This window comes from Hemitrygon akajei, chromosome 3, assembly GCF_048418815.1.
Source record: "Hemitrygon akajei chromosome 3, sHemAka1.3, whole genome shotgun sequence".
Classification (NCBI taxonomy): Eukaryota; Metazoa; Chordata; class Chondrichthyes; order Myliobatiformes; family Dasyatidae; genus Hemitrygon; species Hemitrygon akajei.
The window spans coordinates 4,437,132-4,449,685 of record NC_133126.1 but is presented as its reverse complement, the minus strand read 5'-3'; the positions used below and the strand labels follow the sequence as shown (position 1 = coordinate 4,449,685).

The 12,554-nt window shown below is 41.1% G+C and overlaps 1 protein-coding gene across 2 annotated transcripts in view; it reads right to left on the bottom strand.

Moving 5' to 3' along the window:
- The window catches only part of LOC140724713 (serine/threonine-protein phosphatase 4 regulatory subunit 4-like), a 268,941-nt gene extending 265,399 nt beyond the window's left edge, over positions 1-3,542 (bottom strand). For both annotated transcript variants that reach the window (XM_073039175.1, XM_073039176.1), the window contains exon 1: positions 3,439-3,542. The gene's annotated coding sequence lies outside the window, so the exon portion shown is untranslated. The remainder of the gene's footprint in view (positions 1-3,438) is intronic.
- Positions 3,543-12,554: the final 9,012 nt, after the last annotated feature.

The following is a 12,554-nucleotide window of genomic DNA, read 5'->3' as shown; positions in this document are numbered from 1 at the left end:
AAACCCCAAGGCATTCTTCAATTATGTAAAGAACAAAAGGTTGACAGGAGTGAAGATAGGACCGATTAGAGATAAAGGTGGGAAGATGTGCCTGGAGGTTGTGGAAGTGAGTGAGGTCCTCAATGAATACTTCACTTTGGTATTCACCAATGAGAGGGAATTTGATGACGGTGAGGACACTATGAGTGAGGTTGGAGATCTGGAGCATGCTGATATTAAGGGAGAGGAGGTGTTGGAGTTATTAAAATACATTAGGACGGATAAGTCCCCGGGGCCTGACGGAATATTCCCCAGGCTGCTCCACGAGGCGAGGGAAGAGATTGCTAACCCTCTGGCTAGGATCTTTATGTCCTCGTTGTCCACAGGAATGGTACTGGAGGACTGGAGGGAGGCGAATGTTGTCCCCTTGTTCAAAAAAGGTAGTAGGGATAGTCCAGGTAATTATAGACCAGTGAGCCTTAGGTGGTGGGAACAGCTGTTGGAAAAGATTCTTAGAGATAGGATCTATGGGCATTTAGAGAATCATGGTCTGATCAGGGACAGTCAGCATGGCTTTGTGAAGGGCAGATCATGTCTAACAAGCCTGATAGAGTTCTTTGAGGAGGTAACCAGGCATATACAGTAGATGAGGGTAGTGCAGTGGATGTGATCTACATGGATTTTAGTAAGGCATTTGACAAGGTTCCTCATGGTAGGCTTATTCAGAAAGTCAGAATGCATGGGATCCAGGGAAGTTTGGCCAGGCGGATTCAGAATTGGCTTGCCTGCAGAAGGCAGAGGGTTGTGGTGGAGGGAGTACATTCAGATTGGAAGGTTGTGACTAGTGATGTCCCACATGGATCGGTTCTGAGACCTCTAGTTCTCATGATTTTTATTAATGACTTGGATGTGGGGGTAGAAGGGTGGGTTAGCAAGTTTGCAGACGACACAAAGGTTGGTGGTGTTGTGGACAGTGTAGAGAATTGTCGAAGGTTGCAGAGAGACATTGATAGGATGCAGAAGTTGGCTGAGAAGAGGCAGATGGAGTTCAACCCGGAGAAGTGTGAGGTGGTACACTTTGGAAGGACAAACTCCAAGGCAGAGTACAAAGTAAATGGCAGGATATTTGGTAGTATGGAGGAGCAGAGGGATCTGGGGTTACATGTCCACAGATCCCTGAAAGTTGCCTCACAGGTAGATAGGGTAGTTAAGAAATCTTATGGGGTGTTGGCTTTCATAAGTCCAGGGATAGATTTTAAGAGTCGCGAGGCAATGATGCAGCTCTATAAAACTCTGGTTAGACCACACTTGGAGTACTGTGTCCATTTCTGGTCGCCTCACTATGGGAAGGATGTGGAAGCATTGGAAAGGGTACAGAAGAGATTTACCAGGATGCTGCCTGGTTTAGAGAGTATGGATTATGATCAGAGATTAAGGGAGCTAGGGCTTCACTCTTTGGAGAGAAGGAGGATGAGAGGAGACATGATAGAGGTGTACAAGATATTAAGAGGAATAGACAGAGTGGACAGCCAGCGCCTCTTCCCCAGGGCACCACTGCTCAATACAAGTGGACATGGCTTTAAGGTAAGGGGAGGGAAGTTCAAGGGGGATATTAGAGGAAGGTTTTTTACTCAGAGAGTGGTTGGTGCGTGGAATGCACTGCCTGAGTCAGTGGTGGAGGCAGATACACTAGTGAAATTTAAGAGACTACTAGACAGGTATATGGAGGAATTTAAGGTGGAGGGTTATATGGGAGGCAGGGTTTAAGGGTCGGCACAACATTGTGAGCCGAAGGGCCTGTACTGTGCTGTACTATTCTATGTTCTATGTTCTAAACCTTTTCCCTTGCTAACTCATATATTTTTCTTGGTGATTAGCTCCAGACTTGAAGTAAGCAAGTACAATTCCTTCAGGAACCACCTACACTCCCACCAGCTGTCATCACTACCAACACCACCACCATAGCCCAAAGACCACATTATTTTCAACAGTCTGTGTGTTTCGCCACCTCTTCACTTTATCCCACCAGCAAGATCTGTCCTTCTAACGCCCTCCTAATCATAATAAGCCAGGAGGTTTTTTGTATCTTAAAGACATCCAGGAAGGAGATTGAAAACTTAACAACTACCTCTCATTCAATGTCAATAAGACTGAGGAACTGATGTAGACTTAGGGAAAGCGAAACCAGAGGTCCAAGAGCAAGTAGTCATCAGGGGATCAGAAGTGGAGAGGGTCAGTAACTTTAAGTTCCTGCGAGTTACTAACTCAGAGGATCTGTCCTGGGCCCATCATACAAATATTATTGTGAAGAAAGCACAATGCCTCTACTTCCTCAGAAGTCTGCAGAGGTTTGGCATGTCATCGAAAACCTTGGCAAACTTCTATAGATGTGTTCTATAGATTTCCAGTAAATCAGAATTTTGAAATTAAAATTAATGCAAGACAACCTGATTTGATGAGATATTTGAGATTCACTGTGCATGGTTAAAATAGCATTCAGCACCTGCTAATCTGCATGTAGATTAAAGCCATTTGGCTTCAATCCCATGTGAAAAAAATAGCTAACTACTGCAGTGAACTTCAAAATACAAAAACTGAAAAGATACCACATTTCAAAATTCTCTCTGTGATGTAATAAAAACCCCTTCCATGATATGATATTTTTTAAAGTCTTAGAAAAGGTTTAGTAATGTGGTATCTTTTCAGCTTTTGTGTCTTATATATGATCAACATAAGGGCTGGACTTCTAAATAAGTTCAATAATTAACAAAGGACTTTCTGCTATGATGGTTATTCATAGTAAAATAACAGCAGTTACCACATTATAAATATTTTCCACTTCCATTACTCTCTTCGAATTCAACCAAAAGTCTTAAGTATCAAAACCCAAGGGAAAAATGAGTCAACTGCATTAAACAATGATATGAGAGTTAGATATATGAGATAATCATCAGGAGGCACTGATCCCTGTAATCCACCAGAATAATTTTCTAATTTGTTTAGTATTAATTTTCATGGCCATTACTGAGGACAAGATCATTCATGGAAAAAAAGATATGCATGGGAGGCAAGGTTAATACAGCAAATAATTCATTTTATAAAATTAGAAGAATTTCTAACATTGTTCCAGTGCCTGAATGGTTAAAAAAAAAGCCCCACTACTATTAACTGTTGCCTATATTATGTTTGCACTGATACCTTAAACATATTATTCTTTAATAGTAAATAGTGCTCAGATTTTACATTTTCGATCTCCGTCTACAAATCAGACTCAGAATCAGTTTTATTATCACTGACATGTGATGGAAAACTGTCGTTTTGTGGCAGAAATCCTACCATTATCAGAAGCACACAATGAAAGTGTAGGAGGAAATAAAGAGGGTGAGAAAAATGTCATACTTAGAACTGAAGAGACAGGGATTATATATGTATCCATAAATAAAGGCTGAAGAACTTTACCTAATGTCCTCAGTAGATTTTTGAAACACAGTTTTCTCCCTATTGAAGTCTGCAAGAGCTTGTGGAGAACTGAAGGAACGGGAAGATTGATATGATGCAACACTCCCACCACCACAATTTCGTACGATGTAGTGTTGATGAGGGCTGTTGCTGAAATAGGAGAGAAAAAAATGGGAGACAGATAGATAGTGGAAGATGATATCAAATCAGAACAAGTCATAGGGAGATTTAGAAAGTAAGAGCCCAAATAAAGATAAAGATATAATTTAATAGACAAAAGGGGTCAACAGGTCTGAGAGGAAGGGAGAACACAACAAAAATATAAGGATTCAGTATGCTTAGAAACGTACAGGGAAGACACAGAAAGAAAACTTGGTATGCTTGTGACAATGTTGGAAATCACAGACAGCCCCTGAATTTATTCCAAGTTTTAAGGGTTTTGTCTTTCCCTAATTAATGTTGCGGTGTTCCCAAAATTATGAAGTTCAGTGTGCATTATATATCCAAAGACTCCAATTCTAATGAAGAACGCATACACCAACATTGTTCTGATAGTGGTTTAGTATTGACTAACAATTATACAACATTCTAGCAGAGCCTGCTCTCCACTCATTCCATTCATCTGTTACCACTGTTGTTTAGTTAAGACTGTGGTAATCTGAGTTCAGCAGGCACACCACATTGAACATAATCAATCACAGCTATCTTCCACTCCTCAGAACTTTAAAATAGCATTTATTTGCTTAACATGAAATTTCAGTAATAATAACAATAACTTACTTATAGAGTAATTTTCATATAGACAATATAATTCAAAGTGCTTTACAAAGGTTAAAATGCAAAATGAAAATAAAAGACAAGAAGATGTTAGCTAAAAGCAAGATTAAATGATTAGGTTTTGAGCTGTAATGTAAATATCATCTGAGTCTGCTTCTCTTTGTAGGTATTAAGTTCTATTATGAACCTGTTGCTTGAATGCTTGACAGATTATGTGTTCTTGATTTTCCCATTACAATGAGATGGTGTTTAAGTGGCCATTGTAGCTCATTTCTTTTGGTGCATTTTGAATACAAATGTAGAATCTAAAACTTGTCCATTTTTAAAAGTAGATTACATAAACCCCAGATTCAGTTTCACTTTAACATATTCTATCAGGAGTCCAAGTGTTTCCTCACAGAAAATATACCAGTTTAACACTTCAGCATTTTAACTGCACACAAAAGGTATAATCAGATTTATTGCAATAACTCAAAACAATATGATCATATATTAAGAGCAAAATGAAATGACTTTGAACCAAAGTCACTGGATGTACCAGCCAAACTAACGCATTAACTTCCAATAAATTATAATCAACAGGAAGTATTTCTCTGCAAAGTGAAAATATGTAAATTGAAAACACAAGATGCTGGAAATCCCATGTCTCAACCTAAAACACCAGCTATTTATTCCTGTCCATAGATGCTGCCTGACCTGCTGAGTTCCTCCAGCATTTTGTGTGTGTTACTTTGTAAATTAATCAGACTCTAATTATGCAACTCTCAATTACCATGGAGATTGTTACTCATCACTAAATTTACTAGCTCATAAACTCTGCACTATTTAGAAAGCTTCCTTTTAATCAGATGTTCTATATAGTAAGACAGGCAACAGTTCGAAATTTTCCTTTGGCCGCCTCCCCTAAAATCACACCTGAGTACAGTATCTGTACATGTTCCTTTCCACATAATCAATTTCAGAGCAGGCAAATACATTGAAAGAGTATAACAGGTAACCAAAAATTAATTCATGTATTTAGGCAGAATTTCTCACTATCGGTCTCTCCAAATAAAGCAAAACTTTAGATTACTGAGTCCAAACAAGATTGCTTTCTACTTATAATAATTTGATTTTTTATTATATAAAGGTTAATATTAGAATCTTGCTGATAGTAGCAAGATTTTAATCACAGTACTATTTCAAATATCCTAGTCGTAAGTGAAAACAAATTGTGCTCTATATTAATCAGCCATCAGCAATAAAAGATGCAAATACTTAACAGGTATTCAAGTTATATAGTTTGTGTTGAATGCTTGCATTTCAAATTTCAACCATTACAAGAATGCCAGTAAATAATACAAAACCTGAGAAGTTACAAGATGTTGCCAGGACTTGAGGACCTGAGTTTTATGGAAAGATTGAATAGGTTAGGACTTTGTCCTTTGGAACATAGAAGATTGAGACAAGATTTGATAGAGGCATACAAAATTATGAGCGGTATAGATAGGGTAAATGCAGGCAGTTGTTTTCTACTGAGACTAGAACTAGAGGCCATTGGTTAAGGGTGAAAGGTGAAATGTTTAAGGGGAACAAGATGGGGAACATTCTTCACTCAGAGAGTGATGAGAGTGTGAAATGAGCTGCCAGTGCAAGTGGTGCATGTGGGCTTAATTTCAGAAATTTGGGTAGGTACGTGAATGGGAGGGATATGAAGGGCTACGGTCTGGGTGCAGGTGGATGGGACTAGGCAGAGTAATAGTTCAGCATAGACCAGATGGGCCGAAGAGTACTACAGCACGGAGAAAGGCTCTATGACTGTAAGTACAAGAAAGGTACCATAGATCAAAGTGCACAATTAAAGTGAAGTTTAACTCAAAAATCTATCCACTTCCGGTTTTAACAAAGGCAAGGTGAGAGTCAGCCACAGGAGGCAGCTTGATCATTTAAGTGTCTGAATAGGAACATGTACTGTACTTACACTTACCATGATTCCGTGCATAACTATCATAAGCCAGTTCCTAGGATTTAAAATACCTTACAAGATTTAGAATTCACAATCTATGTCCACTATGTGGTAGGAGCAGGTTTTTTTCCTTCAGGGCTAAAAGGCTTCTAAATACCCCACCCCATTCATGAACAATAAGTGCCCTTCTTCATACAGAAACATCTGTATGATGCTAAGCTAGGGCACATCATCAGTGATGTTACCTGGGGTTCTCAGGTGTTTCAGGTCTTTCAACATCATACACCCTTGCCCAGGCGACACGACCGGGGTTGATCAGACCCCGGCCTGTGCCCTAGCAACAACCCATGGATCTGCCCTCTTTATCCAGAGCCATCTTGACGCCTTCTCTGCTGCATCTGTGGTGGTAGAAATGGCTCTCCTTCTTCCCTCTCCCATGATTCCAAGTGCAGTGTATACTTTGCAGAGCGACTGGCCTGCAAAGCCACGACGTCCGACTTCCACGGGCCAACACTTTGCTCTCCAGCCTTTTCTTTGGCAGTTGTTCTTCAGATCATCATACTTGGCTCTTTTCTGTTTGTAGGCCTTCTCCATGCGTTCTTCCCATGGCACTGTAAGCTCAAGCATAAGAACGTGCTTGATGAGTCAGACCACAACGCAATGTCGGGCCACAATGTGGTCTCTGATGTGGAGAGGAAACTGCAGCTGTTTTCCCAGGACTGCTTTTAACTTCCAATCCTGCACAGTGAAGAGCAACCCGGTTGCTTTCTGGTGTTCTGTCGGTCTTTCCCCCTCTTTGACGAAGCAGATGGTATTCTTAACTGGACTTGTTTTCTGGCAGATGTCAAGGGTGCTGCAGATTGTCTCAGCGATGCTGCTGATATTCCTTGGTAAACCCAGCCATCTTCGCAAGAACCGGCTGACTACCCTCTCTAATTCAGCAACAGTGGAATTTGGAAACTCATAGAGAAACAGTAGCCAGAGGATTCTTGGTAGTATACCGTGCTGGTAAATCCATGCCTTAAACCACCCTGGAAGGCCAGTCCTGTCAACCTCTTGCAACCATTGTTCAAACTCCCCACAGGTGTTTCTTATTGCTGCCTTATCTCTGAGTGTTGTATCAAACATCTTCCCAAGACTTTTAACAGGGTTCTCTGTGATGGTAGGAATTAGAATGTCCTCAAAAGAGAAACACAATTTCTCCTGTACTCTCCCCTTCTTCAGCACTACAGATCTTGATTTTGCAGGCTTAAAAGACATCCTTGCCCAGCTTATCAACCTTTCCAGCCCCTTAAGAATCCACCTAGCACCTGGCACTGACTCCGTAGTGATAGTCAGATCATCCATGAAGGCTCATTTTGGTGATTGGTGGATCCCAGATCTTGATTTCGGGCCTTGACACACTGGCTCTGCAGATTTTACCAGCATGTTCATTGCCAGGGCGAAAAGGATAACTGAGATGGTGCAGCCTGTGATGATACCAATCTCCAGCCTGCACCAGTCTGATGTTATTGGTCCTGTTGAGACTCTCAGGTGGAACTCATTGCAGTGGTCCATAGGGAGGCCTCTGATTCCTTCAGGAACATGGTGCCTCTTCAGAGCGTCTTCAACAACCTTGTGGGGGATTGATCTATAGGCATTGGCCAGATCCAACCACAAAACCACTAAGTCACCCTTATTCTCTCTGGCCTCTCTCAGGAGCTGTGTGATGACTCCCGTGTGCTCCAAGCAGCCTGGTACCCTTGGAACACCACCCTTCTGGATGGAGGTGTCGATGTAATTGTTCCTCAGAAAATACTCTGTTAGGCGCTTTGCCACCACGCTAAAGAAGATCTTCCCTTCAACACTCAGTAAGGATATTATCCTAAACTGGCTGATGTTCGCAGAGTTCTCTTCCTTTAGAACCCACACTCCGGTTGCATACTTCCATTGCTTGGGCACTTTGCCTCTCTTCCAGATGACCTTGAGGATTCTCCACAGCCACCGGAGAAGCCGGGGGCAGTGTTTGTAGATGTTATAGGTGATGCCACTCAGACCAGGTGCTGAGCCAGCTCCGGCTTTCTTGACTACTTGCTGAACCTCCTTGAAGAGAGGCTCTCATAGGTCTCATAGGCCCCTGTTGGTTCTGCGGGGGCGATGAGCACATCACAGTCTACCAGTTCAACTTCTCTGTCCAGGTTACTGAAGGTGCTTCAAAGATGGTGGTCCATCTGTTCCTTTCTACAGGACAGCTTTCTGCTTCTCTTCTGACCCAGCAGTTGTTTGGTGAACTGAAATGGGTTACTGATAAATGCAGATCTTTTCTGTGGTCTTCCTCTCCTGTGCCTCTGATGTTGCTCCACTCTTCTCAGAGTTATGAGCCTTTTCCTCAGCATCACACGCAGTTCTTCCAGTGGTCCCCTTTCCTCATGGTTTGCCAGTTTATGTTGTTGCTTGAGTGCCTTGAGTTCTTTCCGGATGTTGTGGATTTTGGTGGCTCTGTTGTTTCTAACATATGGCTGTTTGGCCCGCTTCTCTTCCTTGGTACCAAATCTTTCTGCTGCCACAGTTATGATCACTGTTGTCATCATCTGCAATCTCCTCTCCACACCACCTTTGGCCACTGTTTTCAACACTAGATCTACGTCCTCATCAAAACTTTGCTACTCTGCTATCTGGCAGGCTTTGGGCCTTCTGATCCGCACGGTCTGAGATGTGATGTTAGGATGCACAGCTTGCATCACGCGGAGACTCTGGGTACTGTGGGGTGCTTCCTCACCCTGCTCCTCCTCTGTCTCACCAGACTGGGAATCTGCACATTGTGGGGCTCTCTGTTGCTCTTCACAATTCATCCCTGACTGATGGATTTTAACTAAGTGCAGAGCTCAGCTATCAGGTCTCCAGCCTATCAATCAAGTTGACCATAGGTGCAAAAACAACAGCACTTGCAATATCAGCCCAGGTTTCACGACACAAAACAGCATACACCATATGTAATGTGCCTCCAATCTGAAATTCGAGCCACTGTATGCAAGTTAGATTTTAGGAAATCACGTTATATTTTATTAACTTATTTGTGATAATATTTTATTTTATGTGCTGTGTGTGATATATGTATTGTGGGTGCACCAGGATCTGGAGGAATATTGTTTAGGTTAGTTAGATACATGTACAGTCCAATAAACTTGAACTATGTTGAGAAACCGGTACTAATTAATTTCTCCAAGGTATATACTAATTAATATTCTTTTTAAATGAATATTTCCAAGGTATTCATATTTGAACCATGCTAAAACAATTTCATTGTTTTGATTAGAAATGGAACCCAAACTTCATTATTATTGCATAATTTTCTATAACTCTGAATATTGTCCCAAACACCAGAGGGCATATGTACAAAATTAAGGGAGGGAAGTTTAGGGGAGACATCAGGGGTAAGTTTTTTACACAGAGGGTTGTGAGTGCCTGGAATGACATGCCAGGGATGGTGGTGGAGGCTAAAACATTAGGGGTATTTAAGAGCCTCTTGGACAGGCACATGGATGAAAGAAAATGGAGGGTAATGGAATAGTGTGGGTTTAGTCCTTTTTTTAAAGGATTATATGGGTCGGCACAACATGGAGGGCTGAAGGGCCTGTACTGTGCTGTAGTGTTCTATGGTTCTAAATCTGAGAGAGATTATTTCTCTGTCAGACCAAGACAGCACCAACGTACTATGATGGTTATTATCATACAAAGAATGGTTGGTAGCTCTAGGTCTGTACCTACTGGAATTTGGAAGGATGAGAGGGGATCTCATTGAACCTTTAGAATGTTGAAAGGTCTATACATGGTGGATATGGAAAGGATGTTTCCCATGGTGAGGGAGTCTAGAACAAGAGGGCACAGCCTCGAGATAAATGGACCATTTAAAACAGCGATGCGGAGAAATTTCTTTAGCTAGAGGGTGGTGAATTTGTGGAATTTGTTAGCACAGGTTATTGGGTGCACTTAAAGCAGAGCTTGATCAGTTCTTGACTAGACACGGCATCAAAGGTTACGGGGAGATGGATGGCAAGTGGGGTTGAGGAGAGGAGAAAAGGATCAGCCATGATCGAATGGCAGAGCAGACTCGATGGGTCAAATGGCCAAATTCTGCTCCTATGTCTGATGGTCTAATTCATTCATTACAGTTCTCAATTTTCATTAACTGACTAACCAAAAGCTCTAAGTTTGGATTCTGGAATGCAAATTAATGAATTACAACAAACAAATTGTGATGAAATCAGAAATTTTCTCTCTTTTCTCCAAATACACTATATAAGTAACTAGAGTGGGTATTAGAGTGGGAGCAAAAAAGAGATTTTAGGAAAAATTGCCTTCATTTAAATTAGTTTATGGGGAGGGTGGTGAGGGCAGGGAGAGAAAAAGGCAAACCTGTGAAAAGCCAATTTTCAAAGCTGATCATTAACTAGAAGTATGAAATTGTTTTAAACCACACCTGTTTAAAATGATTAAAGGAATGTCCCTTTATCACGGAAAACACATTTTCTTCCCTACATCATTCTTCATTCCTCCAATTTTTTAATATTTTTGATTCCTAGCTAAAGAATGCAAAGGCTTGTGCTACTGGAGTACTTTTATTTGGCAAAATCACAAAACAGTGATATGCCTGTATATGTATATTTTTAAGTATAATCCCTGCATGCTTTGATTCTGGCATGGTTCCGGAAGAATGGAAAATTGCAAATGTCACTCCACTCTTCAAGAAAGGAGAGAGGCAGAGGAAAATAAACAATTGGCCAGTTAGTCTGACCTCAGTGGTTGGGAAGATGTTGGAGTCGGTTATTAAGGATGAGGTCTCAGGAAACTTGGAGGCATATGATAAAATAGGCCATGGTCAGCATGGTTTCATCAAGAGAAAATCTTGCCTGACGAATCTATTGGAATTCTTCGAAGAAATAACAAGCGGGGTAGACAAAGGAGAGTTGGTTGATGTTGTCTACTTGGATTTTCAGAAGGCTTTTGACAAGGTGCCACACATGAGGCTGTTTGATAAGCTATAACCCCACAGTATTACAGGGAAGATTCTGGCAGGGATAAAGGAGTGGATGATTGACAGGAGGAAAAGAATGAGAATAAAGGGAGACTTTTCTTGTTGGCTGTTGGTGACTAATGTTGTTCCACAGGGGTCTGTGTTGGGACTGCTTCTTATGTTATATGTCAATAACTTGGATGATGGAAGTGATGGCTTTGTAGCCAAGTTTGTAGATGAGGAGAAGTGGAGGGGCAGGTAGATTCAGGAAATCTATTCAGGAAATAGCTACAGAAGGACTTAGACAGATTAGTAGAATGGAAAAAGAAGTGACAGATGGAATACAATGTATGGTCATGGACTTTGGTAGAAGAAATAAAGGGTAGACTATTTTTGAAATGGAGAGAAAATACAAAAATCTGGGGTGCAAAGGGACTTGGGAGTCCTTGTTCAGGATTTCCTAAAGGTTAAATTGCAGTTTGAGGCAGTGGCGAGAAAGGCAAATGTGACGTTAACATTCTTTCAAGAGGAATGGATTATAAATCTAGTTTTCTAAGTTTCTATAAAAGCAAGGATGTAATGTTGAGGCTTTATAAACCATTGGTGAGGCCTCTCTTGGAGTACTGTGAGAAGGTTTTGGCCCCTTATCTTAGAAAGGATGTGCTGAAACTGGAGAAGGTTTAAAGGAGGTTCATGAAAATGATTCCAGGATTGAAAGGCTTATCATATGAGGAGTGTTTGATGGTTCTGGACCTCCATCTTCTCAAATTCAGAAGAATGAATGGGACCTCATTGAAACCTATCAATAGAGTGGATGTGGAGAGAACATTTCCTATGGTAGGGAAGTCTAAGACTGGAGGATACAGCCACAGAGTAGAGAGACGTCCTTTTAGAACAGAGATGAGGACGAATTTCTTTAGCCAGGGAGTGGTGAATCTGTGCCACAGGCAGTTGTGTAGGCCAAGTCATTGGGTATGTTCAAGGCAGAGCAGATAGATTCTTGATTAGTCAGGGCATGAAAGGATACAGGGAAAAGGCAGAAGATTGGGGCTGAGAGGAAAAACAGATCAGATGTAGATAGATAGATAGATAGATAGATACTTTATTCATCCCCATGGGGAAATTCAACTTTTTTTTCCAATGTCCCATACACTTGTTGTAGTAAAACTAATTACATACAATACTTAACTCAGTAAAAAAAAAATATGATATGCATCTAAATCACCGTCTCAAAAAGCATTAATAATAGCTTTTAAAAAGTTCTTAAGTCCTGGCGGTAGAATTGTAAAGCCTAATGGCATTGGGGAGTATTGACCTCTTCATCCTGTTTGAGGAGCATTGCATCGATAGTAACCTGTCACTGAAACTGCTTCTCTGTCTCTGGGTGGTGCTATGTAGAGG